We start from the raw sequence: 7389 nt of genomic DNA on the forward strand, positions 1-7389 counted from the left end.
TACCCGTTATTAAAAAGAGTTTTTAATGTTTAAGGCACCATAAAATGAGTAAACAGTTAGATCAAATGATGCCATAGTTATATGCCCTTTGTAATTTTTTGTAAATTTTCTCATCAGAGATTTTTTTTCAAATGTTGTCGTATAAGGTGCTAAATGAAACATTATTTTGTTTAAATGGGTTTTGTTTCATTTTGAAATAATAATTGGCAGCAAAATACAAGCAAATATAGAAGTGTCCGTTTTTTTTTTGTCCCTGAGTGTATTATAATATTTTTTGCAGTTTTTTAATTGAATTTCGGAACGATGCTAGTAACAAACCAAACAGCCTGAATTTAAGTAACTCAATATTCGTTATCTTGTGTATCGATGCTCTGGTCTCCGATCATGCGCAGTGTCTCACATCTGAGACTTAGGAATATTCAATCGTCTCATCCTTTTCCAGGGAAATTGTACATCCCAAATATTTGAAGCTGTCCAATTGCTCTACTGCCTCATTTAGAATTCGAAAGTTTACCTTCTTTACTTTTCTTCCTATGACCATGGTCTTCGTCTTGTTAGCATTTATCTTCATCCCCTACTGCTCACAGCTGTCATTTAGCTCCAGTAGCATATCCCTTAGTACAGGGCTGGGCATCGGGAGCGGATCCAGACTCTAAACGGGGACGCATCCGTCACTAAATGAACGCTGCGCGGTGTTCGGCTGGGAAGAAAGGGGATGAAGAGAAATCATATGGCTCCCCGTGAGAGAGTGGAATCCGCTCTTGCTGCCCAGCCATGCTTAGTATCATCTCTTCCAGGGGCGGCCCGTCCTTATGTGCAACAGTGCTACAGCACAATGACAATTTTTGCTCAAATAATGTATTTGTAATACCATAATATTGCTCTGTCATATGACAATTTCCCGTGCTTATGTTCATGACGCGTTATAGGGTATTTAGTCATAGCTCTTCTACATGAGAATGTAGACAATTATACACATGTGCGAAGCTGAAATCACTGCTCTGATTGGTTATTCTTATGCGGGAAAGTACTGTAGTCAGGTTCAGCACGACATAGCTTGGAGATTGCAAAAGTAAAGCGTGACGAAAGATTGCTTGTTTGTGGGAGAACTCGGAACTATTTACAATGTACTTGGTAATTCAAGTATCCGACTGCTGCTGCCATCTACCTGTTTGGGGTTCCTACTAAGTCAGTCAGCAAACGACGGAAAATGGAATCCCAAAAAATTGAAGCCAAGGAAGTATGTGATTGTATAACTCAGGAAGCTACGCACCGTTTCCAGTCTTTAAGCTACCTAGACGCAACGAAATTGAAAAACAGCAAAATGTTTGACAATTTTTCGCATAATTTTCCCGAACGCGAACTTGAAGTTGCCGTCAACAGCTATACTGTACTGAACAGAAGAGTGTTAAAGATACAACTTGGAGTTCTATACTGAAGACCCGACTTCCGAAATATAGATGGCTGTTCAATTGTTACAATACATAGTCTCCAACAATTTACAGAACCCATTCTGTGAAGTAACGAAGTTGTTAAATATTTTGGTTACAATACCAATGACCACTGCTGACCCAGAAAGATATTTTTCTTGCTTGAAACGTTCTAAAGGAACACTATGTCCCAGGATCGTCTCATGCTCTACCAATACTGTCAATAGAAAAGAGTATGATGTCGAAGATGGAGTGGTTTAACACCAGGGTAATTGACAAGTTCTGTAGTAGGAAGAAACGTCGCATGGACTTCATGCTTTGTTACTAGGCGAGTCTCAAATTAAGATAAATACATGTAAGTGTATACAGTAGACCGATATAGAGATTGTAGCACACTCATTATTTTGACTACCAGCCGCTACTGATCTCTTCCACTAACACCACCACATCATCAGCAAATCGTATGCACTTTATTTTTTTCCTCCTACTATCACTCCTTCCATGTTCTGAAAACAGTTCTTCACTAAATCCTCCAAGCAGAGTTGAACAGGGTAGATGATAAAGGGCATCCTTATCGTACTCCTCTCCCTATTTCACTTTCACTAAAATATCAAAAGCATGCGACATGCAGACGATACAGTCATGATCTTAAATCCATCATACAATTACTGTGACGAATACCTGGGTTTACGCGTGACGTTTCTATAAATCATATCAAAAACTGTTTCCAAAGACGCTGCCAACCAAATCCCCTAACAGTTGACAGACGTAAGACGTAAATACTAGAAAGGGAATCCCCTGCAAACACAAAACTTCTGGAGATTGGACAAATCTCTTACCCCTGAGAAGACCAGCCCCTGCAATTCGCGCAGTCTGAAAAATTAAATGCAAAATCATAGCCGTTGGAGGATTTTTGCTAAAAAAAACATAAATGTTGTACGTGTTTTATAAAAAAATGGGTATATATTTCATGTTTCAATAGAAGATGAAACTACTTGTAGATACCCAGACACTACGTTCATTGATATTGATATTTTGTCCACTATTCTCTATCGTCCACGTAATATTTATGTCCACTATGACTTTCAGTCCGCAATTATTGATGTCCACTACAATTTTGTCCACGTTATACCAACCACAAATGCATTAGTCCAGTCAATATTTTGTCCACTCGTAGATTTGGTCCACTTGTTTCTTATGTCCACTTTTTTTCTCGTCTGCGATAAACCTGTCCACTTTATTTTTCCGTCCATGACACATTTCCGTCCACATGCAATAATATGAGGCATGTATTTTAAATAAAATAAAACGTATTGAAGGAAGATTTGGTGTTCATTTCGTCGGTTTACAAGCAAAACGCATTAAGTCAAAATTGTTACTTCTGAGGAAAAGGCATCTTCTTCTGACAAAACTGAATCCTAAAAATATTATTTTTAGTAAGTTGTTTCTGTTTATGTGTATTTAATATTCCAATTCTAAATTTATAAGCATACATTATGTTCATTACATAAGACTTTTTCTCAGAAGTAATAGTTTTGACTTAATATGTTTTTGCTTGTAAACCGACGTTCTATTGTACATTTAAAATTGTATGCAAATTCGTTTTTTTAAACAGCTTTTTGATACCATGTCCTTAATCACTATCTTGACTTCTTCGGTGTTCAATTTAATTTTATAACTTGTTACCCGAAGATACATATCGACATTGTTTCCATAATAATTTTCATATCAATCAACAATATGTAAGATGAATATGAAGTTGAAGTTGGGCTATTTGTATTGGTGGACAAAATACCAGTACGTTTTTTGCTTTATGAATGAATTGTCTTTGGACATAAACCAATGGACGAAAATTTTTGGACCAACATTTTGTGAACGAAGTTGTCTAGTGGCCGGTTTTCACAATGGGTGAAATACCTGCGGACTTTTTTTCCGTGGACGAATAGTCAGTGGACATATAAATGTGGACGAAATGTCTGAAGGACAAAATTGAGTGGACATACTGTCCTGGAAGCGATACCGGATATGAAAAGAAGAAGAAATCGCTATGTATCGACAGAAAGATCGTATATATCCCTATCAATTGACATTATAGAGTAATAATGTTTGTAATTTTGAATCCCAGTTGTCAACCTTATTTGAGAAAGGATGATTTTGAATAAAAGTCTTAGTAGTAATCTAAATAGTGTGGTGGCAATAACTATAGCCGACAACATAACAAGTTGTTTCAACATTGCATATACGTATTTTAACTATGTCGAACCTACAGTATCTATATTCCCAGGCACACTGGCATCGTACAAAGTATTAATAGCTGTTCGGTTCCAAGTTATCACCCGCTGCCCTGCAGGCAACTTGCGAAGCACGACAGATAAAAAGGCACTATCACTCATTTTCAGTCAAGTTGGTCTAGAAGCTTCCGCAAATTGCAAGTCTGCCTGAGTCACGAAGCCTACTAGTCATATTTAACTGACGTTCTTACGTTTAAATCACTTTTCAAGGTCGCCCATATCAGTCGAAACTCCGAACGATGATAGTTGGCTGTGGCAAATGTTTCCTCATATGAATGAAATGCGCATTTTCTAGTATGTTTCCCCTAGTAACTAAAATGGTTTTCTTGCACCATGTTTACTGCATGACCAGGAAATTCTGCTACTTTCGGCAACATTTTCCTTACTAACAGGCAAACATTCTCAGGGGGCAAAAATAAAATAATAATTTTTTCTTCCACCATGTTATAATGTCAAAACAAGTGCTCATACAAATTTTGGCCACACGAGCGCAATTACGAGGGCCCCCAAGAAAGTAAGAGTCCCTGCCTGGGAAGGAAACTTTTTTTTGTTCCTTATTCAAATTTATTCCCAATACTTTTCGATTGCTGCGATATTTTACCACTTAACTTATTATTCCCAGAACATAAATTTTACCAGCAATCGAAAAGTATTGGGAATAAATTTGAATAAGGAACAAAAAAAGTTTCCTTCCCAGGCAAGATTCGAACCACGAAAGTCTTAGTTACCAGTCTATCGTGCTCTGGAATTAACAAGGCTCTGAAATCAGCTACAAGGGCCGGTCAGGTTTTTTTTGCCACTACAATAAGACTACACACTTCATCACTTTTCAACATAGTCTCAACTACGTTCAATGCAAGTGTTCCTGTTATACTATGTTAAAAGTGATGAAGTGTTTGTAGTCTTATTGTACATATTCAATTAATAAAACAATTATTAAGGTTACTTTTTTACTCTCCCTCGTATTTTGAATCGAAATAGGTCTATTACATAATATACGTATATAATTAATGGCCTTACTATTTTTATAGATCATGTCGTGCTGAATTCTATCCACTGTCGAACACTGAATATTTCGATCCCAATGTATTTTTTTTTAATTTTAGTTGGTTATTTAACGACGCTGTATCAACGACTAGGTTATTTAGCGTCGATGAGATTGGTAATAGCGAGATGATATTTGGCGAGATGAGGCCGAAGATTCGCCATAGATTACCTTGCATTCACATTACGGTTGGGGAAAACCTCGGAAAAAACCCAACCAGGTAATCAGCCCAAGCGGGGATCGAACACGCGCCCGAACGCAACTTCAGACCGGCAGGCAAGCGCTTTAACCGACTGAGCCACGCCGGTGGCTGATCCCAATGTAGGATCTCACTGTTGTATTCTGTAAAAAAATGATGTCATAAATTTTATTATATACGTATTTCCAAATAATGGGATTTCCCCGGAATGAAGATAAAATGTTCAATATTTACCTTTTCTTTCGGAAACGAAAGCAACATTTTCCCCCAACAGGAATTTTTTCAATCACTTACCATCACAGTATCATAGAAAATTTACAACAATAATGAGTCCTGTTACTAGAGAAAGGATCACATTTTAATTAAAAAAATAATAGATCAGAAAGTGAACAGAATTCAGCAACAGAAAGATTGTACAGACAGGCTACGGAATTAAAATTTGGAGCGAGTCTTGATGGTATGTAGGCAACAATTTCGCACGACTGTCCACAAGTAGCATATACAGTATACAGGGGCTCTGGTTTACTGCACATGCGCAGTGTGTTGTAAGCAAAACAACACAATAAGGGAGCTTCAAATTTTATTTCCGTATCTGTACTAAGTTATGCCTTAGATAAAAATTGTAGTCCCTAAAATAAGACGGAAATTACAAAGAAAACTAAGGGAACTGTTCCCAAAACAAACCACGCACTAACACTAACTTATGAATGTAAATCATAACCACTAACATCCACATATTCCAGTAGGCCTTACTTCAAGAACCGGAATGAGATATATAAGATGGAATGTAAAACAAAAGTGAACTCGGTTCTGGCACCCCGGAATACAGCAGTGGAAACGGCGAGGGTAGAGACATAAACTCTGCTGCATAAACGAGGCTCCCCAACTCATAAATGTCAGACTAAAACCACAGTGTAGTATATACAGTCACGAAGCTCAATATGTAATAAATATGCATCCATAGATTGTTGCTAACCACTAGGATCGCTACTATCGCCTCATTACAGACAATGCGAAATAGTACCTGCACAGTCTATTGTTCCTAGCAACCTCATCAACTCAAGCTTCGTGACTGTATATACTAGACTGTGCTAAAACCGTCCCGATAACCCCATTCCAATTTGCGCTGACGCAATTAACTCGATTACTGGTGACCTGGAATACAGTATCAGGAATGACTTGAGAAGCGGAAAGCACTCTTTTTCTTCTTCTTCTTCTTCTTCTTCTTCTTCTTCTTCTTCTTCCTCCTCCTCCTCCTCTTTCTATGCCCAAGCTTGCGGGTTCGATCCCGGGCCAGGTCGATGGCATTTAAGTGTGCTTAAATGCGACAGGATCATGTCAGTAGATTTACTGGCATGTAAAAGAACTCCTGCGGGACAAAATTCCGGCACATCCGGCGACGCTGATATAACCTCTGCAGTTGCGAGCGTCGTTAAATAAAAAAAAACATAAAACTTCTTCGTCTTCTTCTTCTTCTTCTTCTTCTTCTTCTTCTTCTTCTTCTTCTTCTTCTAGACTCTTGATAACGTTCCACCCCAAGTCCATCTCAAGTCAAAATTAAATTACTCTCCCTTAATTCCTGCTAACTCCCATCCTATTTGAACTGACGGGGCTGAACTCGGTATCTGGAGACTGTGGAAGAGACAAACAACTCATAAAAGTCTGACTAAAACTGTCCCGATAACCCCATTTCAATTTGCGCTGAGGTAATTAACTTGTTTACTGGTGACCTGAAATACAGTATTAGGAATGGCTTGAGAAGCAACAAGCACTCATTTCTTCTTCTGCTTCTTCTTCTTCTTCTTCTTCTTCTTCTTCTTCGAGGCTCTTGATAACGTTCCACTCCCACCCATCTCACGCCGAATTAAGTTACTCTCCCTTAATTCCTACTCTCTCTCGTTCTATTTGGGCTGACGGAGCTGAACTCGGTCTCTGGCGACCTGGATTACAGTATCGCAGGTCACTTCAGAAGAGACAGACAACTATTGTCTGTTCGAGTCTTTGGATCAGAACTTATACTCAACTCATCTTATGTCAGAATCATCCCGGTCGCCTATCTTAAGGCGAACTGTATTCTGGGCTATTAAATACACACCAAGAATCCTATCCTTCACTCCCACACATTCCCAAACTTCGGACTTTGCTTTACGGAAATGGACCGGATTTGGTCAGTCCGACATTCAGCCCGACAGATATTAATAAGCAAATGAATCACTTATGCTAAAACAGATTAATAAATACATTATTTTAAATGTGTGTTTTATGAAGATCAAAGTAGAGGTTCTGAAATGAATTGAGACTGGGAAATAGGTCTGCTAAGATAAAGAGTAGAAAAGTCGAAAATCTAACACACATCACGCAAAGTAGGAAGTATGAACAACTTCAACTCATAATCAAGGGAAAGGCTGAGGGCAGAAAAGCTAT

The sequence above is a fragment of the Periplaneta americana genome, chromosome 1 (assembly GCF_040183065.1).
Source record: "Periplaneta americana isolate PAMFEO1 chromosome 1, P.americana_PAMFEO1_priV1, whole genome shotgun sequence".
In the NCBI taxonomy this organism is placed as follows: Eukaryota; Metazoa; Arthropoda; class Insecta; order Blattodea; family Blattidae; genus Periplaneta; species Periplaneta americana.